The sequence below is a fragment of the Schistocerca americana genome, chromosome X, assembly GCF_021461395.2.
Source record: "Schistocerca americana isolate TAMUIC-IGC-003095 chromosome X, iqSchAmer2.1, whole genome shotgun sequence".
Lineage (NCBI taxonomy): Eukaryota > Metazoa > Arthropoda > Insecta > Orthoptera > Acrididae > Schistocerca > Schistocerca americana.
The window spans coordinates 555,236,799-555,264,426 of record NC_060130.1 but is presented as its reverse complement, the minus strand read 5'-3'; positions in this window follow the sequence as shown (position 1 = coordinate 555,264,426).

Here is a 27,628-nt window from a genome sequence, read left to right as displayed (position 1 = left end):
GTACATACAGAGTCGAAAAGTTCGGGTCTGTTTGTTATCAGTAGGTCCAAGATGTTATCTCCACGAGTCGGTTCTCTGTTTAATTGCTCGAGGTAATTTTTGGATAGTGCACTCAGTATAATGTCACTCGATGCCCTGTCCCTACCACCCGTCCTAAACATCTGAGTGTCCCAGTCTATATCTGGTAAATTGAAATCTCCACCTAAGACTATAACATGCTGAGAAAATTTATGTGAAATGTATTCCAAATTTTCTCTCAGTTGTTCTGCCACTAATGCCGCTGAGTCGGGAGGTCGGTAAAAGGAGCCAATTATTAACCTAGTTCGGTTGTTTAGTGTAACCTCCACCCATAATAATTCACAGGAACTATCCACTTCTACTTCACTACAGGATAAACTACTACTAACAGCGACGAACACTCCACCACCGGTTGCATGCAATCTATCCTTTCTAAACACCGTCTGTGCCTTTGTAAAAATTTCGGCAGAATTTATCTCTGGCTTAAGCCAGCTTTCTGTACCTATAACGATTTCAGCTTCGGTGCTTTCTATCAGCGCTTGAAGTTCCGGTACTTTACCAACGCAGCTTCGACAGTTGACAATTACAATACCGATTGCTGCTTGGTCCCCGCATGTCCTGACTTTGCCCCACACCCGTTGAGGCTGTTGCCCTTTCTGTACTTGCCCAAGGCCATCTAACCTAAAAAACCGCCCAGCCCACACCACACAACCCCTGCTACCCGTGTAGCCGCTTGTTGCGGGTAGTGGACTCCTGACCTATCCAGCGGAACCCGAAACCCCACCACCCTATGGCGCAAGTCGAGGAATCTGCAGCCCACACGGTCGCAGAACCGTCTCAGCCTCTGATTCAGACCCTCCACTCGGCTCTGTACCAAAGGTCCGCAGTCAGTCCTGTCGACGATGCTGCAGATGGTGAGCTCTGCTTTCATCCCGCTAGCGAGACTGGCAGTCTTCACCAAATCAGATAGCCGCCGGAAGCCAGAGAGGATTTCCTCCGATCCATAGCGACACACATCATTGATGCCGACATGAGCGACCACCTGCAGATGGGTGCACCCGTAACCTCCATGGCATCCGGAAGGACCCTTTCCACATCTGGAATGACTCCCCCCAGTATGCACACGGAGTGCACATTGGTTTTCTTCCCCTCTCTTGCTGCCATTTCCCTAAGGGGCCCCATTACGCGCCTGACGTTGGAGCTTCCAACTACCAGTAAGCCCACCCTCTGCGACTGCCCGGATCTTGCAGACTGAGGGGCAACCTCTGGAACAGGACAAGCAGCCATGTCAGGCCGAAGATCAGTATCAGCCTGAGACAGAGCCTGAAACCGGTTCGTCAGACAAACTGGAGAGGCTTTCCGTTCAGCCCTCCGGAATGTCTTTCGCCCCCTGCCACACCTTGAAACGACCTCCCACTCTACCACAGGTGAGGGATCAGCCTCAATGCGGGCAGTATCCCGGGCAACCACAGTCTTAGTCCGATCAGGGGATGCGTGGGGCGAGCTGGCCGTCCCCGACAAACCCCCATCCGGACCCCCACAGTGATGCCCATTGGCAACAGCCTCAAGCTGTGTGACCGAAGCCAACACTGCCTGAAGCTGGGAGCGAAGGGATGCCAACTCAGCCTGCATCCGAACACAGCAGTTGCAGTCCCTATCCATGCTAAAAACTGTTTTGCAAAGAACGTCTGAACTAATCTACAGAGAGCGCAAACAAATCGACAAAATTTAAACGGTTATTAAAATACAAGATTGCCTAGTAAATGCAGTAATGCTGCTACTTGCGCACTGCTGACACTGCTCGGCGGCGGAAGGAGACTAAGCGAAATTACACTATTCAGGTACTAAAACACGATGCTACACTCTCAAATACTATAATACGCCCGAAATTTATGAATTAAACAATGCAAGTACCAAAAACACGCAAAGAAATTAAGAATTAAACTATGTAGCAAATGAGTGAGCTAGGAGTATACGACTTGCTGCTGCAGCTGCTTATCCAACGGCGGCAGGGAGCACACTGACTGCGACCAACCGACACTGGCCGTTCAAAACAAAAACAGTAGACAAACGACTACGCGAATTTACACTATTCAGGTACTAAAACGCGATGCTACAACTCTCAAATACTATAATACGCCCGAAATTTATGAATTAAACAATGCAAGTACCAAAAACACGCAAAGAAATTAAGAATTAAACTATGTAACAAATGAGTGAGCTAGGAGTATACGACTTGCTGCTCAGCTGCTTATCCAACAGCTCTATGCACCACTGTCAAACTAACCACTAAGCCATCCGGACACAGTCGTTATTGACTATCCTAGCACGCCTCCTGTCAGACCCCAGACCCGAATTCTGAACGTAAAAACACACTGCCAATGCAGTGCCAGTTGGTGACAATTATGCTGATCACTCGTGGCATTTCGCAGATTCTCGTAATAGTTCGGCCCAGGTGTGCATCTGCACTGAAGAGATAATTGCCCGTCAATGCTGTCTACTGCTTCGGTCATAATTTTATATTTTCGTCATTAATTTCAATCAATGCCGCTCGCAGACATTATCTGTAATTTCTTTGTGTCTCAATACTCCACATGTGTCTGCAGTGAATTGTCAGTTGGTTTAAACTTCTACGAATGGTACCTTTTTATAAGACTATACAAGTCGCTGCCACAGGTCTTCAACCATGTCCACTGGAGTACTCTCCTTTTCCCTTTTGAAATGATTCCACGCCAAAAAAAAAAAAAAAAAAAAAAAAATATATTATCAGCAGAGGCAGGTGATTCTGGAGGCCAAGGTACAGATCCTTCTCGAACTATCCTCCATGATCCACACTGCCACTTTAAATACGCTCTTACGTCAACAGTAAAACGTGTTGGTGCCCTGCGAACTGTGCTTGGACATATGTCAAAATTGGACCAAATTATTTGGAGATTTAATCGAAAAGCTTACATTACATTTAAAATACTTATGTGCCAGCTGGAACACAATTTGACACTGATGTCAGAGGTGGCTCATGAGAACTCATTAGCAGTTGTCTCGTAAATGGATTTATAACACTCTTGTCTGCTCCAGCTATACCATAACCTCGAAGCTGGAGGCAGGTTGTGAAACACAACTATCTTATTAAAGCAATTATGGTATAACGCAACAGAACAGTGTTACCCTGTGAGAGGAATTTTGCTAGGTTGACCGTGTTGTACCTAACGGAAATGGCTTATCGGAAATGAAAGTCAGAATTACGTAAATATTTGAACTGTAACAAACGAATTTTTTGCCTATCTGCACTGTTTAATGCATAAAGAAAACAGTCGCCAGCCTAATTAGGCAAGAGAATGATTAACATTCTTGTTCGAGAATATAGTTATTAGTAACTTTAACTGATAAACTCAACCTATACTTTGTCACACGCAAGTGCAATGAATTCCGACACATTCATATGTTTATGGTGAGATTGAAGCTAATAACTAGAGCAGCACAAACTATTTACAAAAATATAACAGATACCGAAACACTCTATTACTTTCAGAACTTGTTCAAACTGAATGGTCTTTATAACATTACTATTAATATTCACTGCAGGATCATAAACTGGACATAGGTTAAGTGTCTCTCAAATAAATACTTTACTATTTGAAATGAAAGTTAATTGGAATCCACTAACAGGTTGCTTCTCACTATCTTTTGAATAAAGAAATTATGGTTTTCATAATTAGTGGTCTTCGCATTACTTGTTACCTAGCATTAACACAATAGACAAACTGTGGATCCTGTTATATTATTAATATGCACTTCCAATACACAAGAGAGACAAACACTTAGCAAACATGAGTATATAACGTTTCACAACTGCAGTTTTCCACTTTTACTACATTGAGAGACAAAATTAACATATATGTAAGATACTGACTCACCTTCTGCGATTTACAACAGGCAGTAATGTGACCATTTACTAAGCAAAACTTTATAAGCCTCAGTCTTAAGAACTTTTAATTTGAAGTTGGCAACAACACATTAATAAGCAGTTTTACTAGGAAAATTATTTTCAGCATGCATCATTAACATTAACTCACTCTCTTGCCACATTAACTTTAACTTACTTTTTACTATGTTCAAGAGGCATCAATTAGCAAAGCACTGGTCTTTAATGTTCTTTCAGTAGGGACACTCGGTAATAACTTTAGTTCAAACGGAGAGGAACCTGAGAGGTGTTATGATAAGGAAAAAATTAAGGTTGGTACATAATTTCAGTTATAAGTTACCTTATATTTGAGCACACTAACACATCCAATAAGCTGATCTTTCACTGTAAACCATTATAGCATTCCGTTAGAGTGATTGCGCAATGTGGTGGCAACTGCATGTTGGTAGGTGGATTCGCAGGCGGAATTGCTGGACTCTGGCCCTTCTTGGTGGCGATGATGAATACCAATTGCAGAATCGTTCCATCTATTTATCCATCCATCCGAGACATTGAAAAGTAGCAGAAAAAGCCTCTCTCGGAACCAGCACAATATGCAACATTTACTTGGCGGTGCACAGTTTGGTAGCTCGTCCCCGACTCGTAGCTCATCCCCGACTGACTCTTGTTCCACATTTTTCTACCCAGGCCAACCACAATTTGCTCGTGTTACACAGTTCCGTTCCCGAGGGGAATCACAACAAGTTTTACATACAGAATAACTAAGAACCCTAAGAGAGGATCAGCAGTTTGCATAACAGTAACCAAATACATTAAATAAAACAGAACATTTGCACATATTGACAGTTCTACAAAAAATTATTCATTCAGAAACTACAATTATATACAGTAGGATTTGTTCCCTCCAATTGAGACAAAGAATTTAAATGACAGATACACTACACAGCATTGAATCAAATCATGACATCAAAGTTTGTACAAAGAAAGCAGTATACAATTTTGTGTTATCTATTCAATCAAACACATTTACAGAAGCTCAACGATGTAACATTAAATGAAACAAAAGCAAAATAAATCAGTAGAGTATTAGAACTATGGTGTTACAGCTTGTTTGTGAACCAATATTTACTTGACCGATTTTGCTTTCATTTCACCCGTGACAGATTTATCTCTTAATTATGATACACAATGTATATTGCTGTATGATCGGAGCGTGTGGCTGCCATACGGAGAAACCGGGTTCGATTCCTGTTACTGCAAAGAATTTTTCTTTGCTAGGAGGACTGGTACGTGGTGCACTCCGCCTTATGATGCCGATTGAGGAGCTACTAGACTGGACAGTAGCAGTTCGACTGATGACCTCAGATGTTAAGTCCCATAGTGCTCAGAGCCATTTAAACCATTTGAGAAGCAGTTCCACGCTCCGGAAAGTCTGCGTAACGGCCGGGAGAGCGGCGTTCTGACCACGTGCCCCTACAGACCGCACCAACATGGCGCCACAAGGCACAGCGTAACTCAGCGGCCGGTAGATATCGTTTGGGGCTCACGACCTTCAACAGGAGCTCATTATTTATGACTATTGCTGACACGATGAATGGCGACAAGCGGTGAACTATATCACTAAGCGTATGCTGCAGAATTGGGAGGAACAGAATCTGATACCATTCCCTTCTTGTATTGATTGCGGAAACGGTTATAGGAATTTCCAGAGGAAGATCGGACGCTCATAAGTAACCAAATGTTAGTAATTCAGCTCACGCATACATAGTGAGTGCATAGCAATGAATAATACACTACACTACCTTTGGTAGTGGTATTAGAAAAATAGCTACCAGCGATGTATCACGTAACAGAAAATTTATTGTAAAGTTAGATGTCTAATGGGAATGCTGTACTTGACTCACAAATACCAACATTTTCAAACTTCTCAAAGATCATTTGGATATAATGCTACGTAGCATCTTATTTCGAAGAACTATTTGATTCGGCATCAGTACCTGGTTACTTTAAAAAGTTAATTGTGTGACGATGTTTTATTACAGGCGGCCTGCCTCGAACCGACGCAAAGGAAGCTGAGAGCAAAATTTAGCCGAACTGCGCTCTGCTCGCTCACTCAGTCTTTACAGTCACTACAAAACCATTAGCAAAGTGTTCACGGCACTGTTGAGCGAAGGTAAATTTAGGCGAAAAACAGACAAGAGAAGAGATGGACAGCCACTGTAAATGACAACAAGATTTTCCCCAAGAAAGTGGAGTTCTACAATCGTTTAGGAAAGAAGCACTCCCTAGTTTTGACGGGTCTATGATTCAGTGATAAAACACATACATGTAAAAAACTCGCTTGGCATTGTTGGTTGAGATAAGCCCCAGGTGTTCAGCTGTCTAAAGTTTGTTTTGTTGACACCTTTTTCAGATCGTGGAACAGGTTGTGAAGGGAGGAATCCTCGGTCGTCGTGAAGTATGTTAGATACACAGTAGCATCCCAGCAGCTTTTAAAGTGCTACAGTGTTTCATTTAGACGCTTCGTGGTGGGTTCAAACACGGTAAATATTCGTTGTAGGTCAGACAATATCCAGAGGAATCATTACAGATCAGACCATACATGTGGCGATAAATACACTGTTTTGCACAATCGCAGTGTAGAAACAAAACCCGCAACAGCTGTGCAACTGAACGAGAAACGTAGGTACACTGATGCACACCACCAGTACTCACGAAAAGTATTTCCAAAATAAACAGATTTCTTGATGAATACCTTGCATACAACATGTTGTCAAAACGACTGCATTTCCACAAGTAATACGATTTCAGCTAAGAAAACGAAACAAATTTTAAAAACTCTATATTTTACAGTCCTTAGACTTGAAACAGAAAAACAACCACGAAATTTCTACGATATTTTGCTGCAATAAATCGAGATCCACAGAGGATGACACATAGGTGTCGAAACACGTCTGGGTAAATAGAAAAGAGGTAATTGTGTTTTCAATAAAACGCATTAAAAATTAATTCGCAAACACGGAGCAAAGGTTAAAAGGAGCTTCCAGCCTCAAAAAGATAGTTCTTTTTGTATATTATCGGAATTAATCTGTCAGTGATACCACAAGGCGGTGCAATGTAAATATGCTAAAACGTAACGATCCTTCCGTTTCGTAAACATTTCGTTCACTTCATTTCCATTGTTTCCGTTATCACCAAGACCCTAGCATCCAGATACACATGATAGAGAATATAAAGCTTCTTCAAGACCTACAGCAGTTGATGAACCTGCAGTGGCTTGAAAATTAATTAATGAGAGGATCAAATGCATAAAATTCAAAAAGTGACTTTTTGCATATTGCATCTAATTGAATCGATAATTCCAATCAACTTTGCAGTTCGTCATCCACATCGGATATAATGAACTCAGCATCTGAAATTTATTTCAGCATAAGGGTAATGGCATAATAGTGTCTGACCACCACACAGACCGACAAATGAGAGATAACGAAAAACAAGTGAACAATGTATCAGGTCCTGACGGAAGCACAGTTAGATTTTACCTTGAATTAGCCTTTCTTCTATCAAACATTTACCGAGAATCTCTTGTGCATAGAATAGTTCAGCGTGGCAGGAAAATAGCACTGCCTATTCGTCTTCCCCAATGGGCTAAAACACCATTGGTATTGACTGACAACCCATTATCGCTGACGTCCGACAGCTAGACCATATTCTAAGCTCAAAGGATATGACCTTACTAGAGGAACAGATGCACATTTCTAACCACATGCAAGACACTAATGCGACCTATAATAGAATACTGTTCTAGCCTTTGACATCTTTAAGAAGTAAGCATGACAATGTACATTAATTGCGTTTGGAGTACACTGCCAGGATAGCAACGTCTTCATTAATCTTACATAAGGACGCCGTTACGCTGCTACCACAATACACATTGCGTAGGGTTCATGAGAATAACGTAAGAGATATTAGAGTATGTACGTAGGCATGAAGACAGTCATTTATCCCTTACTCAATACGTGAATGGAATACGATATAGAATCACTGGTATTGACATGAAAAACCCTCCGCCATACATTATACAGAAGCATGCGGAGTACATATGTTGAGGTAGAACCCTTGTATTTTGTGATGAGGTGGACGATAAGATTCACATATATGAAAGCGAAGGGCTGATACTTCCAAGTGAGTAACGGCCGGGGGAAACGACCAATTGTCTTGGCCTGGTGCTAGCAAGGGTTTATTTGAAAGGCTGTCTGATAAGCGGTAATCTTACAGACGCCGGCTGAAACTCGTATGTAAAGGAGATCATTTGAGAGAATTTGAGAGAATGTCCGAATATTTTGGTAGTGGGAGGAATAAGGAACAATCGTCAAGAGGATTGGAGAGCAAGAAAACCAGTAATAATCTAAGTACAACTCTCACGGTTTGTCAGAGAAACTGGAGAAGCTCACTCACAGAGAGCTGCAAGAAGATTCTGTCTAACAAAACGCTTATCTCCTACCTCCTCTTGACGTAGCAAGGCCGGCGCCAGCGAGCCAACACGTAAACCAGGACTGGTGGAAGGGATGTCGTCCAATACCCGGGTCATGTAACTCTTCGTAAGATGTCCTTTTTAATTCCATCCAGTCCAAGCGATATCCAAGGCGAGTGTCATAACAGCAGTACAATTATGAGTCATGTTCTGCGCATTTAACTAATGTTTCAGTGTGTCATTACTTCAGTGTAATCAGTGACACACATTACTCTGTGAACCTAGCTGTTAATGGGGAAATTGTTGTATATAGAGTCGAAGAGTATTTCTAGTACCCTAAGGGCCATTTATCATCTGCCATATGGCTAATGCTTTTATTTGCGAACAGCACTGAAGAAAGCACTAGACTAAGTGCATCGTAACGAAGGGATTGCCTATTAATTTTAATAAGCTGACTATGTCACAACGTACATGAAAATGAGTGGAATCACCAGCAACGTTCAGGATCGCTGTCAGCTAGAATGGACCCGACGCTGGATGTGTAATTGGGCGCCATCTCCAAATAAGGCAATACACTTTTATTGTCATTTTAAAGAAGGTTTGATTTAAACACAACATAATTCGGAGAATATTGGAGATACACAAAAAACACACATTAGGGTGAAATATAGAATAAAAACAATTTCTTACTTAACCTAAACATACGTTCACATATGCAATGTATACTGTAGTAGTATACATTGCCTGAGATATTGTTAGCGGAATTCGGGTGAGTTAACAGTTGTTCATAGCGCAATTTATTGAATCTGAACCCCGGCCATATACAAACACGTATCATTGAGCCATTAATAACAGCAGTAGATTTGTTTGCGAGTTGGATGCATTGTTTCACTGTATTACAGAGCCTGTAAACCTGCGAGGGTCCACCGCAGTAGCTGAGTGGTCAGTGCGATTGCGGGAGAACCGGGTATGTTGCTGCCAGGGAATTTTTACTTAATGGGAGGACTGGAACGTGGTGCACTCACTCTCTGGAGGGCAGCTGAGGAGCTAATTGAGCGAGCAGCAGCGGTTCACACGTTCAGTGAACCCGACAACCACATGGAGACCGGTGTACTGCATATACATCCCTCCACACCACATCCAATGACGCCATTGACAGAGGATGACACGGCAGGAGGTCGGGCCCCATTGGTCCGTCTAGGGCCAGAAAGCTGACCCTCACCAAAAAAAAAAAAAGTCGAATAAATTATACACACTGTGTCACGTCACTAGAATTTATTTAGGAAGCTGATGCCCAGACTAAATTGTGCCAAGTATTTCAACGCAGAATAAAAGGTTTATATACAGGTGCATCAGAGTAACTGTTCCTAATTTTCTGATGTCGTAGAGCCGGCCGTGTGGCCGAGTGGTTCTAGGCGCTTCAGTCTGGAACCGGGGCGACCGCTACGGCCGCAGGTTCGAATCCTGCCTCGGGCATGGATGTGTGTCATGTCCTTAGGTTAGTTAGGTTTTAGTAGTTCTAAGTTCCAGGGGACTGATGACCTCAGATGTTAAGTACCATAGTGCTCAGAGCCATTTCAACCATTTTTTGGATGTCGTAGAGGATATGAACATAAACATTACTTATCAGTAATACACTGTCTGCAAATGCTTCGTTTTCAGAACAATAACTGGGGCTCAGCCCTCGGATTAAAAACACTTTTGTTTCAGCTGTAATTCTTACCTTGGAAATAATGAACTCCTGAAGTTAGTTTGTTATTATATGTCACAGAATATTAGAGTATATTGATAATTTTTACTTTTGGACCGTCTAACTACAACTGGATAAAACACAAATATCGGTGTCACACGCGTTTCGTCTTTATGGTCTGCAAGGCATCTTCAGTGGCCTAGAATATGTACACATTTTTGTGAAATGTATGTGTCGGTTATAAACTGTTCCGGTGGTTGGTTTTTCAATGGCGTAGTAATATTTAAAATTCTACTTACATGTTCCGTGGATGATTTTCTAGATGTTGTGTTATTGTTCCATTTTTGGCGCAGTTCTTCTTATAATTTTCATTTGGGCTATTTTGTTTTCCACACTTCACAGCAATAAGAGCTGAAAACTTGTTTTTATGCTATGTTTTGGTTTGTGTTGCTGACTGTCGGATGTTATTGCCAAAGATCGAAAGATCGAATGCTATTGGCATCTTTCGAATGTACACTCCTGGAAATTGAAATAAGAACACCGTGAATTCATTGTCCCAGGAAGGGGAAACTTTATTGACACATTCCTGGGGTCAGATACATCACATGATCACACTGACAGAACCACAGGCACATAGACACAGGCAACAGAGCATGCACAATGTCGGCACTAGTACAGTGTATATCCACCTTTCGAAGCAATGCAGGCTGCTACTCTCCCATGGAGACGATCGTAGAGATGCTGGATGTAGTCCTGTGGAACGGCTTGCCATGCCATTTCCACCTGGCGCCTCAGTTGGACCAGCGTTCGTGCTGGACGTGCAGACCGCGTGAGACGACGCTTCATCCAGTCCCAAACATGCTCAATGGGGGACAGATCCGGAGAACTTGCTGGCCAGGGTAGTTGACTTACACCTTCTAGAGCACGTTGGGTGGCACGGGATACATGCGGACGTGCATTGTCCTGTGGGAACAGCAAGTTCCCTTGCCGGTCTAGGAATGGTAGAACGATGGGTTCGATGACGGTTTGGATGTACCGTGCACTATTCAGTGTCCCCTCGACGATCACCAGTGGTGTACGGCCAGTGTAGGAGATCGCTCCCCACACCATGATGCCGGATGTTGGCCCTGTGTGCCTCGGTCGTATGCAGTCCTGATTGTGGCGCTCACCTGCACGGCGCCAAACACGCATACGACCATCATTGGCACCAAGGCAGAAGCGACTCTCATCGCTGAAGACGACACGTCTCCATTCGTCCCTCCATTCACGCCTGTCGCGACACCACTGGAGGCGGGCTGCACGATGTTGGGGCGTGAGCGGAAGACGGCCTAACGGTGTGCGGGACCGTAGCCCAGCTTCATGGAGACGGTTGCGAATGGTCCCCGCCGATACCCCAGGAGCAACAGTGTCCCTAATTTGCTGGGAAGTGGCGGTGCGGTCCCCTACGGCACTGCGTAGGATCCTACGGTCTTGGCGTGCATCCGTGCGTCGCTGCGGTCCGGTCCCAGGTCGACGGGCACGTGCACCTTCCGCCGACCACTGGCGACAACATCGATGTACTGTGGAGACCTCACGCCCCACGTGTTGAGCAATTCGGCGGTACGTCCACCCGGCCTCCCGCATGCCCACTATACGCCCTCGCTCAAAGTCCGTCAACTGCACATACGGTTCACGTCCACGCTGTCGCGGCATGCTACCAGTGTTAAAGACTGCGATGGAGCTCCGTATGCCACGGCAAACTGGCTGACACTGACGGCGGCGGTGCACAAATGCTGCGCAGCTAGCGCCATTCGACGGCCAACACCGCGGTTCCTGGTGTGTCCGCTGTGCCGTGCGTGTGATCATTGCTTGTACAGCCCTCTCGCAGTGTCCTGAGCAAGTATGGTGGGTCTGACACACCGGTGTCAATGTGTTCTTTTTTCCATTTCCAGGAGTGTAGTTTCTGAGATGTCTCTTGTCTGTTTTAGTATGCTCGTGTGTGTGTGTGTGTGTGTTTTGTTTTGTGTGTGTGTGAACGGGTGATCAGACGGCGAAGGGGGAAATAGAGAGAGAGGAAAATATGTATTTGTTTTAATGTGGCTGGATGTGCCAGAGGGACGATTTTTATCGTATCATTTCTTTTATTAAGGGTAATACGGAGTCTGTACTGATGTGTATTTGCTCATTTATCACATTTTTGGTTTCAGGAATGGCTTTCTGGATTCGGAAGTTTTCTTGCATTTGTATAAAGTATTTGTCAAGGTTGTTTATTCTCATTATTTTCATATCTTGTTCAATGTTTGTACGATGGTAGTTATGGTGTTTTAAATGTTTTGCAAATATGGAATGGTTTGTTTCGTACTTCGAGCACCTGATTTGTTCTTTGTACCGTGTTTTAGAAATCCTGCATGTCATGACTGTGTATACTACATCACAATTTTGAAATTCTAATTTATATGTTGCTGATGCCTCGAATTTACCCTCTTGGTTGTTGGTTGGCTTAAATTTGTTTGGAGGGTTTTCACATTTTTATATGCTATTAGGCAGCATTGTCTCTTTAGTATGTTTGCCACTCCGTGAGTTAATTTATGTGAGTAAGTCATAGCACACCATTTGCTCCTTTTCTATGTGATGGGCGTGTGTGTTGAGTGAGTTCGTCAGTATGCAGCTTCCGAGTTATCTTGTATTCTGGAAATGTTGTGTTTGTTCCGTACTTGTGGTTTTATTTTTTGATTGAGTCTGTATACTCCTGTCTGTCATAGCCATTCTTCCCAAGCTATTTGTATGATTGTAGTTAGACGGTACAAACGTAAAAAATATCAATATACCGTAATATTAGACGCGACTGAGTAAGAGAGGACTAAAAAACTTTCAAAAGTCAAGGAACATATTCCGGGAAATTTGTTTACTTACTTTCGGGTATTCAAATACCCAACATTGTTTCTCTACGACAGTGTGGAAGGAGACGCTTCTTAACTTCTGAATTGACACTGAGAGTTAAATTTCCGATCACATTGTCTGCGTTTACATTTCTGATACCCACACATGTTATCAATCAGAATTAAAATAGATTGTGGCAGTTATTAATTTAACTAACATTTATAAATATATTTTAGAAATTTTCGTTACATTTCGTTATAATAATTGTGAGAAATGTAACAGTTTCTAGCACACTTGCGCAATGTGGCATTGCTCAGATCATGCTGTAAATATAACACTCGTCTTGCAATGAAGTCCTTCTAGCACATTTATCACTGTATACAATTCCTTTCATCCTAGTAAAAGTTCAAAACAATCCATTACAGGATATCGCTTTACTAAGAAAAATGTTTACTTACATACCCTCTGGTTTTTATGAAAACTAGAAAAAGCTATTGTGATACACTTTGTATAATGTTCTATTATAATCAAAATCTTTTGGAATGTATTAAAACAAAAAAAATAGTTGTAAGGCATGTCTCCAGTTTGCCACTGTGGCTTTGAAAGATCTAACACGCCAATCAGATGAATCATGAATGACTGTGCTAAGGTTAAAAAGATCGAGAAATAGTACCAGTGCCATGACGCTTTCATGGTTTGAAAATTAGCGATGAAGTCAGTTGTCAGGAGATCAAGACCGTCACAGCTTGGAAACTGTATGACAATTCGACTGAGACCTATACTGCACGAGAGAAAGCTGATACGGCTAATGAACTTAATAAGTTCTACTTCAGTTGCTATTCAGTAATGAATCATGGTAAAATGTATGTATGATACGTTCCATTCAATTTTCCTTTTAAATTTGGTTTAATTTACTGTCACTTCACTTAGAAACAAAACGCTAAGTAACATACCGACATGAACATTGACGAAATGTAAGATACCAGTAATGGTGCATTTTGCATTGTTCTGTCCCCGCTCGTACTCTGGAGTGGCGGTTGATTTCAGTAAACAAACATCAGAATAATGAGCCGTGCAACAGGTGGCATATTACTGGATAACCCACTTGCCAATAAAACTGTCAGTGGCGCTTTGTGAACCTTTTATTCACTCAAATTTTTAATCACAGCATCAATGTCTACTTGCCTTGCCAAATTATATTCAGTGGCCAAGGTCCCCAAATATGTGAGATGTTGTTCAGGGATAGAATATCTAAGGCAATTTTTAAAACTTTCCAACGTACTGAATGACCTCTCTTATTCAGCTACAGACACTGAAGCGTGTAAAAGACGGGCGTAGCTACACATAAATTCGGAAATAAGCTTGAAATTAGAAACTCGTGCACCTTATTCATCTTACTCAAGAGGTCCTAAGTAATAATTTCGAAGTTTGAAGTATGACTTATTTTGAATGTTCAGCTTCTGCTTCTAAATCTCTTGTAACATCAGTATGACATTCATTGATAAATAGATTGCATGCCTCAGCGACGCCATCGTTTGTCATCCTCGAGCATTTCCATAAAAACCCAACATTTTCATCTACAATCATCAGTGTTTCATATTAGGTTTTCAGAATAGACGCTGTATTGTCAATAGTGACATAAGAAACATTTACCTGGCATGAACCTTTAGTATGCACATCTGTGACTTCATTCCGCGTTTCATCATGAAATGATTTCCACTTCTTAGTACACACCCACGGGAAGTAATGATCGGTATCAATAGCTTTGGCTACAACTTAAGATTGAGGGAGTATGGTGAACCATTTTCCGGGAATATATTTTAACTCATTTAATAAGCTCTAAGTGTCTCATACCGTAACATCAGGGACAGTATTTCGAGCTTGTAACAGTTAGCTTCAGTAGTCAATTGCAACAACAGCTTTAGCAAAACTGATGTCATGATTAAACACTTCAAATATGTAACATAATCCTGCCTGTTTAGATTAATCCGGTCCTCCGTATCCGTATTTCGTTGATATGACTGTTACAGACACTTTCGCATGTCTCAGTGTTTCTTCATCGCTTGAAGAAGACATTGGTCTGTCCCCCTTTTTTTGTTTCACTTTACGCTAGATACAGAATCTCCTTTCTACAGTGATAAAACACTGACTTTCTGCGGCCCTCTTTGCTTTTCGCTACATTTTTCCTTTCACGATTTATTATTGTTTACTATGGTCGAGTAACATTTCACTGGTACCGGAACCTGCGAGTATTCTGGTTGAAGGAAGGTAATGGCGTGATTTGGGCAATTCTACTCCTGAGATGGCAATAGACTATACTTACTATATTCAAAATTACACAACCGCTGTTATGCTAGTCCCTGTGGTCATAAGCCAGCAGCGTCGTTCGTTCCGAAATTTTGTTATGTGATTGGGTAGACGTTCCATCTTCACACGACCATTTTGTGCTGCAGTCATCTGGTCTTGGGTAGCCAGAGGAATTGGGTCTAACCTGACGTTTAGAAGATACATGTTTTCCTCGGGTAGGATTTCGAAAGGTATGCGAGTAGTTAAATTAATGAGTAGCTGGTGATTAGAGCAGTAATTCCGATAATTGTGCAGGTAACCGGAAAGTGAAACTTGAAATGTCACATTGCTTACAATTCATCAGGAATCCTTGACCCTGTGCTCGTTTGTCTTAAGGGCGTTGATAACCTTGCCGTTGAGCGCCCATACGCTCCAAACAAACATGCACTCCCTGACCTCGTAGCTCAATGCGGTGGGCGCTGCTAAAATGCCCTTGGTCATAGCAGGCGGCAATGACTACTATCGAGTTTGGTACTGAGTACAGCCAGTATAACCCCATCTTCTGGAAAAATTCGATTTCACTTGTAACGAGCTCCCTGGGGCAGTTAGTTGCAGCCTTCTCGGAGAGAAACAGAGTAAATTCGCATGACTGATATCATGTGTATTCGCTTTGTGGAGCAAACAGTGACTTACCGGCTTGGAAATGCAGAGACTACACGGTGGGGAATAGTACTTCCTCAAAGCCCTCATCATTCTAAATGACTGAATTGATCCAGAAAACAAGCGTTATAAATGATCTTCAGCCGTAAAGTTATATGCCAAAGTGTGTCACACATACCATACATTAACTCTGTAGTGTACGACTTCGGACGCATTGGTGGTCTATACAGTGATGCGGCCAGAAATGTTTAGCGAACAAGTTAACACAACAAACACAAGATTTCCTTAGCGTGCACTTCTCCAAACGTACGAAGACTCATTACAGATAATGCAGCAAGAAACAGGGTACAGCTATTACACCACTAACAACGATGGCGATGGAGTCGCGATTAGGCGGCGTCTGCGTGGCTCCGAGCGTAAGTGGGCTGAGTCGCCGTCACGCGTCCTATATTGCTGGGCGCTCGAAATAAAGAGCTGATGGAGGTGTATCCCTTCGGACGCGCAGTACTAGGTCCGCCAGATCCTATGTGATCACTGGTGGCATCTTACTGAAACTTGCAATTTCGCTGCTAGTGTAGTAGCGATACTTGATACAACACACTCACTCTCACTAACTACCAAGTTACTTCCTATCTGCTTTTCTACGTACACACTAAACACATATAAAACAAAACGATTCAAATAATACAAGCTAATCTTCTGTTAAGAGTTGTCTGATCTATTACCTATATGGAAATATTCCGAAGAATCTTTCTCACAGAAATAACACAACATAAATGCAACCAAAATACATAACGGATAAGTAATACAATCAGTTCGTGAGAACACCTCGTGCTCTTAACGTATATAGGTGTGTAGAAGCAATCTGAAGGTTACTCTGCCCAATTGGATTATTTCTACTACTCTTCGTTCTTGTTTCTTCACCCAATTCATTTCCCCATTCGGTAGGAGCTGCCGGCGATTGTGGTAGTGCTCCCTATTCACTTTCAAACATGCCGATTCTACTCATATGGACAACCGGGGTCTGGATGTAAAGCTGTATTTCTACATTAACTGGGGATGTCGTTTCGTCTACCTGATAGGGCACCGTGGAATGAACTCCTTTGCTTTTCCCTTCAAGAGGTGAGGGTTAAATAACGTTATCCAGTGCCCAGAGTTGTACTTGGGTAGTTTCGTACTATACCGTAAATATTTTCTTGTCTTTCTGTAGCATTTGTGTTCATTATTTTCAACTGATGCCATATCCCTTTTAGCTTTTTGTTAAAAACCCGAGCAGAGGATACATCCTCCTCTGGAATAGGTTGACATTATTCAAAATGTGAGGGCATTTTTCTACCAAAAACAACCTTGTAGATTGAAAAACCCAAGTTTTCATAAATTTTTTAATTGCACTTACTCGTAACATATTGTAATACAGTGTTCCATTTATTGTGGCTACTATTCACATAAAAACTTAGCATTTTTCCCAATGCCCTATCCACTTCTGCTGTTCTAGCGTTCGATTAGGGGTGAAGGGAGCTAATTCATAACTTCTTAAAGAGTATGAGCCGACGTAGCTGCTTAAGCAATTCAGACATAACGTTCCTGCTTTGATCTGTTGTTACTGCGTTTGGCGTGCCGAATTTCAATAGCCAACGTTTAACAAACGTGTGAGCGAATGTGTCTGAGTGACTGTATGTGGATGTTGGCTTGGTATTCCAGTCATGGCCAAGTAATGGGAAATACGATCAACTATGGTTAATATATGTCGGTTTTCCACTGACGTTTGTACAAAAGGGCTAGTGACATTGAGAGACCGATGAACTGAAGAAGTTTCTGTGTCTCATGCAGTCTTTGCAGTTCAGTGAGTCAGGTCGGCTCTTTGAGCGCTAGGGATGCAGTACTTTACATAGCGCACAAGGTGTTGGTTCGTCTGTGGCCACCACTAACTTTCCGCAATGCGGCAGTCTATGGCTCGTCGTCCACTGCACCCATCTGAGATGGATTCACGGGCTTCCTTGAACACTTTGTCCCTTAAACAGGCTGGCACAACCATACTGCAGTCACATCGTGTTTGCTTGTAAAGCTCTCTGACATCAGAGTTGAACTGCGCATGTTTCGCGTGTTGCTGAGAATCGGGGTCAACGGCCTGATTTCTGCGCCACTCTTCGATGCTTATTCCGATGCATTCGAATGTGGGCATTCTGCGGCTCAATTGATCAGCTTTGCTTAGACGTTTTCCTGTAAAAGGTACTACTTTAGAATCGAATTAGCCTACTGGTTTGATCTCCTAATCCTACAAGCCTTTTTGTGGAGCATGATACGTCATGACCTTAAAACGCATCCCATACGAAAATACGTCATACCAAAAATAAGCACCTGCGTTTTCTTTCCTAAAGTCGAATTGTTTTCTTCCTGCTTTATTCATTTACCTCAAGGTGTTCCTTCCCGCCCATCTCTTGGCTCAGGACACAACGAAGGACATCGTTGCTCGAATCACAGAGCAAGGCATACTGGTTTTGATAATCTGGAAAAATGAGAACGGGACTCACGGTCAATATTGCCTTCAACCACTGAAATCCTTCTTGACAATCAAGACGCCTGCTGATTTTCACATCTTTTTTAGGCATATGCAAAAGTGGTCTTGCTACCTCTGTAAATCTTGGAACATATTTTCTACAGGAATTTGTGATCCCATGATATGACTGTACTATTTTTACCGTGGTAGGCGTTGGAATATGTGTTACTGTTTGTACATTGTAAGGGCCGGTACGTACGTCACTCTGCCCAGTAATGTGACCTTGTAACACCAATATCGATTAGAAATGGATTTATTCTATGTAACTGTGTAAGTATGGTTATGAAGTGTTTGTTCTTTGTGTTAAGGTCATTGATTTGTGTCAAGAAATTTAAACTTTGTAATGTATGCATGAAAAAAAGATAGATGATATTTAAAATAATGAAATTTTGTAAAATATGTATGTTCATAAAGAAAAATTTGTATATTGGAAGCTGGGTCATGCTTGGGAACTTGTACTGTGAAATGTAAAAGATGTAGGGAAGCCCCGACGCAAAGGAAGTGGCTTGGCGTGATGTAAAAGATGGTTTTGGCGGACATTCTAGGCGGCTCCTTGGTGGGAACAGTACGCAGTCAGTGGTTAGCCGTTGCACGGTATACATCGAGGGTGTCAAGGGAGGCATTTGGAAGCCGTTTTAGATGGAAATTTGCCTCGGATGTGGATTTCGCCGTTGAATGGTACTCTTGGCAATAAGGAATGGCTCTAATACGATAAAAATCCGTCGACAAGAAGAAATTTTAATGGGCATTCAACATCAAGAGCCGTGGGTACAGTTAGCCACCACTACTTCGCCACTGCTGTACCAACTTTAGGTACACAGATTTGTATTGTAGCATGGACAAGATAATCTGTGTGAGTGTTTTTCAATAATAATCCAAGTGCAATAAACCGCCCTAACGTTATCCTAATCATGAACCAATGCAGGATCCCATCCTAAGCGTGCATAAAAACGAGTGTCTTGTTTCTAACAAGCTAGTGATTTCGTTCTGTGCATTCGACACTCCGTTTTCAGGCCACAAGTGGCCCATCGGGACCATCCGACTGCCGTGTCATCCTCAGCTGACGATGCGGAGAGGAGGAGCGTGTGGTCAACACACCGCTCTCCCGGTCGTTATGATGGTTTTCTGTGAATGGAGCCGCTACAATTCGGTCGCTACAATTGGCATCACGAGGCTGAGTGCACCCCGAAAAATGGCAACACCGCATGGCGGCCTGGATGGTCACTCATCCAAGTGACGGCCACGCCCGACAGCGCTAGACTTCGGTGATCTGATGGGAACCGGTGGATCCACTGCGGCAAGGCCGTTGCCATTCCGGGTATTAAATGTGCAAAAATTCAGTGCCAGAGCGCTACTGTCTGATGAAAAAGGCTGTCTGATGAAAAAGGCACTTAAATTAAACTTACTTGAAACGTAATTTAGCATTGATTGCTATCATGAATAATTCTATTGAGGTTAATCGAGTTCAGTGTTGAGTAATATGTTTTGAAGGGTGAAAACATAAATTATTCCAAGTGGGACTAAGAATTAATGTTGGTGGAACGGAACTTTGCTTCTTAAATAATCATAGAGTTTGCCTAGAAGGACAGTATAAGTTTATGGGTCCCCACCGTATTCTTTTCAAATTAGAAAGATATCTGGAATACAATCGCTTCTAAAGAAATCTGATGCATATCCATGAATGCGAATATAAACAGTGTAAATGTAGTATTATGTAATTTTATAGTAATTTTATAATAATTCAGAAATCTTTTCATACCCAACTTCAGATCAGTGTTTCCTGAAGTAACACATTATTATTCAATTACGTAATGATGGTGATTATAACTGTTGTTATTATTATGAGTCGGATACAATCTTCCTTTCTCTAACTACTTGTTTGTGCAATAATGGTAACTACTGCTACCCACAACTTAGATCGTCATGTATTCGTGTGTATCCAGTGTGCTATTCAAAGGGAGTCTTAATGAAAGTCACTACGACAAATAAAATTCAATCTCCTCAAACATAATGTTTCAAATTAATATACCTAATTAGGCTGGCGATCGTTTATTATTTCATTCGTATGAACTTTTCTACTTCAATTACCCCGAAAGCAGAGCCTGGTTTAGTTTTTCTTTAATTGCATTATATTCGAAATTACTGTCCGATACCCTTTTTCCATTAGACAAACATACGGTCGAAACTAAAAATCCTCCCAGAGGGTAACACTAGTTTGTGTCACAGCAAGTTAGTGAAGAGAGCTATTGTTATAACCTAAATACTGGACCTCCTACAATATAGAACGACACATTTCCAAGTTAAGGGTCGGACTTGTAGCACACAACAGTTCATTTATTACCTGCAGACGCACCAAGTGCTCCAGGATGTCCTTCGAGTGCACTGTTATGTCATCTAGAAAAACTAATCATTGCGTTGGTTTCAGGCCTCGTAAAACTGCTTCTAACAAGCGTGGGAAAGTCGCCGGAGTGTTATTCTGACCAAAAGGCATCCGATGATACTGCAAGTGTCGTAGTGGGATCGAATACGCTGTTTTAGGCCAGTCCTCTGATGCTACTTGTAATTGGCGGTAGTAGCTATGTGCAGCGCTAACGGCATTGCCACAGATTGTCTAATGTCTCTGCAATATTAGGTACAGGGTATGCATCAGTGATCGTTCGCTGATTCAGAAATTCACGGCAGAACCTAAACGCATTTTTCCCTTCTGTGTACTTCCTGGGCGCCATAACAACTGGGGCCGACCGGGGGCTGATACTTTCTCTACGATTCCATCCTAAGGCTGTCGGTCTATGAACTCTTCCATTGTCAGTTGCAAATAGTGGGAGACACGGTATGTACACTAGCGGCTCGTTTCAAGTGGAAATTCATTGTTGAATTATAGATGTAGCTTGAAGAGATCAAGACCGATTAAACAATGCTGCACATTCTCCTTACAGCTCCTCAATATCAACTGTCTCACGTCGTTTTACAGGCGATAATTTTTCCCTCATCACAGTTAAATCGACAGAGCGTCCCTGTTTTCGTATTCGCACTGAAATGTCTATCTAATTTATCCTCTAAAACCTCTATGTTACATATCAGAGTTCTTTTTGATAGCTTCGCTTCCTCTGAACCAAAATTAACTATTCTGACACACACTTCCTGGCTACCGTCTAATTGTTTCACATATTCATCGTGCAAAACATTGAACCTGTTGCAACAGTACGTTCTCTGCATAGAGCTCCACCACACACACACAATACTAACTGGCAGAGCAGCACATATTTTCCTCCAGACCAGCCTTCCTGTACAATTCGGTATTGTATCCCGCGATTCGAGTCTTAGAGACCATGTACGCAGTTTAAACGCCTTAACCTACGTCTCTGTTGTTCCTTGCTACAGTTCGGCTAGTTCACCCATGAGAATGAGATGGAGCAATGGCTCATCCACCTCTACCTTGCGGTGCCTCTGTTCGACTTTAGCGTGATTTTTACTTGGAAGTCCAGGCCGAGATTGATTTCGTATCTAACGCCCATGGAAGACAGATCTTCCACACGTATTCAGAGGTCTCTCCCTCCCACTCGGAAACAGAACAGAATGTAATTGAGAGAACTCACACTTTTACCGACCACACCGCTTAACTTACAGCGTAGTTGGTTCAAATTCACTGTATTGTAAGTACTCTAGCTAGCCTCGGATACCCGCGATCCTGTATCCAACAACAAATTACACGAACTTTCCTTTATATAGCCGAGCAAAATGACTATCACTGATTTTACAACCGGGTGTCCCGTAGTCAAACTTGCTGGGAGCGTTGCACAATGATCACACCGCCCCCTGTACTGATTAACGCAGGGGTGTGAGTGTTAGCTGTTTCCATCAGTTATGCGTCTATGGACATTTTGAACAACGTACCCTACTTGCTTGCACCTGTGACATTGTGGTTTCGCACAAACACGCTGAATGAAGACCCGTAGCACCACACCAATAACGTGTAATCTCCACTTTAAACACTACCCGTTCTCCTTTCGTCTAGTTGCAGAATCAATTTTAGTCAGAGCTACTGCAGTTACCATTGCCCTGTCCAGGGTTCTCGGAACCTTCAGGCGCACTTTTCGTGACATTTCGAACGGCAAGCTCCGCAAAACATACCAAACGCTCGTTGTTCTACTTCCTGAAAATTGGCTTTATTGGTACGTTCATCATACGTTAATTCATACTTATTGACAATGATGTGCCTGATGCAGTCGACAAAACGACCTATTGATTTCAATACTTCAGCACTACGCCATTATATTGTTCACGATAATACAGCGAGGTATTCTTCTTCCTGTAACATTATATGTAACAGTCAAATTGTTACAATTTTGCTCTAAAAAGATGACGTTTGAGGAGGGGGGTGGGGACAAACTGTCACGTAAAATTTACTGTGCAAAAGTATAACTTAGCATTGTCAGCAGATGATGAAAATGTTTTGTACTGTAATATAAAGTTATTATCCTAGAATGAAGTACATGTTTCCATGACTTTGAAAGGTAGTTGGACGAATAATAACCCCCGTTTTATACCTACATGAATGTCTGTTACCATTGTCAAGTATGCTATTTCAATGAGCTTTGATGTAGTTTCCGCGATGAGTAAGCTTAATTCAGGCCTCGACAAGTAAGTTAGATCAGTAGTGTCACATGTACTTTGATAAATTATGCAGAAAATGTTCGGTTCATTTGATGTTTTGTACAAATATAGAAGAATTCGCATCAACAACTGCATTTCTAGCTGTAAATTATATCAACAGTAGTGTCACATGTGTTTTGTAAACATAAAGAAGATATTTTAATAAGTATTAAGAATTGTAATAGTCTTGATCACCTTTAAAAATTAAAATACAATTTGCTGGTTTCCAGTTTCAGTTGACTATAAGCCATCATAAGATCTGCGAAAATGAACAGAAACTAGCCTTTTAGTTAATGTGAGAGTAGCAGTCATGAATAACATATAGAATTTAAGAAATGCTCGAAGATGACAGTAGGAAAAAATGTACAATTTTTACTAAAGAATCAGTACTTAAGGACAGTTTTGGCTGAAAGATCATTGTTACTAGTGTAACCCATATCTGGGGAAATAAACATATATTAGGGTTTCACATAACGTGAACACTTTAACTACCTTTAATACATACACAATTTAAAAAAGTCTTAAACTGTAAAAATAGTTAAAGACATACCAAGCTTAGTAAATAATCTAAACAAAAGTGCAATGTTGGCCACATGCTAACGAAAATTAAAATAATAACTCTCAGTGGACGTGAGAATTCCCCATTGAGTATTAGTTCAGTAGATTTTGTCTTTTTACTATAAATTACTGTTTCTTTCAGCACATGAAATAACCTTCCTTTGGATGTGATGTAAAATACTTCCATGTTACGTTTAATGTCTTCAACCAAATACTCTTCTGCAGCAATAATTTCACTGAAAGCTGTCTTATTCTAGGAATATGTGTGCTCCTTAAAACATGTTATCAACTAGTCACCAGTCTGGCGTCTGTTATATTGGTCATGGTCTCTGTATTTGACTTTTTGCACTCCTAAATTACAATATGTGCCTCTTCTGGGGCCAGTTTTATACCAAAAAAGTCATTTTAAAGTGTTTGTAGTCTCCAAGTTTTCTGTAAACAATGCTCAAATTTTTTGACATGTGGATGCTGCATGCTACAGCAACATATTTTGTTTTTAGTTTTCCTTTTTTTTCTTACTAAACTTTTATTATTATCATTTTATAAGAGCATCTAATTTTGAAGTTTGTTACAAATGTCAGTGACTTTGGCTGTTTTTTTTATCAATTACGAATTGCAAATTGTTTCAAAATTTTTATGTCTTTGATGATTTCGTATTGCTGGAAGGATAACTACAAGAGACAATGGATCACAGAGTTAAAAATACTTTCTTATAGAATTGCTCACGGTATGAATGCACATTAATTATAATGGCAGATCCCAAAGGTGTACGTCTCTTTTTCCTACTTTCATATTTCAATACTTTTTACATAATGCATGTAATTTTCTGCTAACTTTCATAAATCTGAAGATGGTTGTTAACCATTAAAAATTTTCAAATTTCTTTTTTATTACTATAAACGCTATTAAAATTTTTAACAAATAATACGGATTACTTTATCTCTTTTATCCAGTGATATCAGGTCCTACAAGAAAATTTTAAATATCTTTTTTATTACTATAAACGCTATTAAAATTTTTAACAAATAATACGGATTACTTTATCTCTTTTATCCAGTGATATCAGGTCCTACAAGAAATTGCTGCTTAACCTTTGGATTAAATCTGTGGTGCTAATATTTGAGACATGTGTATTTTCTTTAATGTTACAGAACAAGTAAGTTACGACAATGTCAAATGCGCTTTGTACTCGAAACCTTTACTTATGTTAATGAATCATACAGACAATTTCATGTCGATGCTCAGCTCGAATTTTCGTTCGTGATCCGAGCTTTGCAATCATACTTGTGTGTTACGATGAGCTACCTGCTCTGCACTTGACATTTTTATGCATGTGTAGAAATAATTTTATTTTGGTGCAAAGACTGTATTTTCGCGATATCGAACTTTCCTCTCTGGGGGGAATCTTTCCCACCACTTTCACCATATTCAGTTTCCATTTCATTTTTGTAGCTTTACGAATCTATACTTGCATTTACGAAAAAAATGCGATTTTAGTAATATAGAGGTTTAAAATTTACATCAAATCAAACCATTTTCAGTATGGGTTGTTGTGCTACAGTATCATAAAATGTATTATAGAAGGATAATAATACTAACACATGTATGTCCAGGATAAAGGAATCTGTATTAGTCAACCGTTGTTACGATTCATTACATTCTTCCCCTAAAATGATACTCTGCCTTTTCGTTCTTCTACTATCAATATCATAGTCTTATTTAGACCAAAAAGGAACTGTCAACGGCCGCTTAGTACTTAATTTAAGCAGAGCACATGATTTGTACAGATGTAGAACAATTTAGCTCTGAAAACACTGCGAATAATACCAATTATCTATTTCAAGAGACATTTTAGATGGAAAATAGCCTTGTGATTCGTCACAGAAACATTGTGTAACTGATGAAGGTGACGTATTTTTGATATACATTTTAGAATAGGGAATAATACAAAGTTACACCTTTCCCAATTTTTGACATACGGTGTGGAAATACTGTAAGTTACACAATTTTCGTGGTTTGATGGACATTTTAGGCATGAAAATAATATTGTTACACTTGATATAAACAATGCAAACATTGTGTTGGTAATGAAGTTTCTGTATGTTTTATAAATAACACCGACGTTTTGATGTTAAAATAATTTAAGTTACACTTTCACATGTTTTTGACATGATTTTAGGAGCAGAAATACTATTAGTTGCACCCTTTGCGCGTTTTGAGATATATTTTAGGTATGAAAATAATTTTGCGACACGTGACATAAACAATGTGTTCTCGATAAAGCTTTTTTTTCCTTGACAGACTTTTTACGTGAAGAAACAATTGTAGGTTACATCTTTTTCGTAATTTAGACGTGACAGTAACATTGGGGATCTTCACATAAACAGTGGGTGGTCGCTGGGATATTTTTTGACATACGGTTTAGATATCGAAACACTGTCAGTTACACCGTTTACGTATTTCGACCGACATTTTAGATGTAGTAATAACACTGACATAACCACTATGTATCGTTACTGATTGATGATAAATAACACATTGGTTTTGTACTACCAATAACATAGCCTGTAGGAGTAACTGTTATATGTTACTGTTTAGACATAGAATAACGTTTACATAACAGTTATGTGTGTTTATGTATTTTTGATTAATGTTAATACAGATAATTTAGGTACAGGAATATTTAACTTCCGTGTCCACTGTTCCATACACCAAGTGTAGTAGTATAATTTAATTGCGTCCATTGTCAAGTTCAGCTTAACCTTTAGTTTGACATGTGGAAATAACATTGACGTAAACATTATGTCATTATGTGTGTTGACGTAGAAATACTGTAAGTTATACCCTTTATGTATTTCTCTCATAAATAGATCAGGTCTTTTAGCTAGTTTTGAAAATGGCAGATGGATTTTGGCATCAGAAAGGTTACACAGTATACCTGAGCTAATTATGTCAACATGGATTATTTAAAAATTTCGCGCCATGTTAACCTTAGGACAGCTCGGCTGATTCCGTTATGTTGAATTTTTTTAATTTTTTCTCTATCACTCTCTTGGATGCTTTGAATTTCCCACAACCACAATCTTCAGCGTAAAATGGGGTGCTTCCACACCTGGGCTCTGCAATGCTCAACAGTCTCTCTTAGTCAGTATATGAAGGAAGCTTGGGCTGTTTTCAGCTGTGACTGTTTCTTCACGTTTCAACTTCACAGTCACATCACCAACAATCAACTTGAGTAGACTAAGAATAGTAATAATATGTCTAGTGGATTTATTATTCAGGCGACATCCACTAAGTTGTCCACTTTCGAAGTCACTGAGCTGCCCTGACTGACCCATTACTCTGTTACTACCTCTTTGTTAACAAGAGAGCGTTCCCTCAACGCATCTTTGTAGACTAGCATGTCCGTCTCTCTTTAGCAGGCGCGCGTGTTGCTAAGTATCTTTCGAGTACACCGCAAAAGCTTCGCTGAGAAGATCTTACACGTCCTCCAAACAGGCCCGATCTCTAACCGTGCGATTTCCATACTTTTGGAGCCCTGAAAGCAAAAGCTGCAGTCGATTTGCTACTGGCTAAAAGGTACACGCCAGAATACTGTCATGGTTCCACAGGCAACGCTAAACACTATTTCATGAAAGCTTAGATAGTCTTGTCTCACAGTGGAATGAATATATTAACGATTATAGCTACTACTTTTGAGATGACAAAAAGTTTCCTTACTATTTTACATCTGTCTCGTTCCCATTTTACTGTCTCTTATTAGACCGGGTCCGCCTCTTTAGCTCAGTAATCAGCATAGACGGCTGTCAGACCGAGGACCCCAGTTCGATTCCCGGTACTGTCAAATGTATTTCCGTGGTGGGAGAACTGGTACACTGTGCACTTAGCGTCTTGATGCGAACTAAGGAGCTATTTTACCACAAAGAAGCATCTCCAGTATCGGGAAAGCCT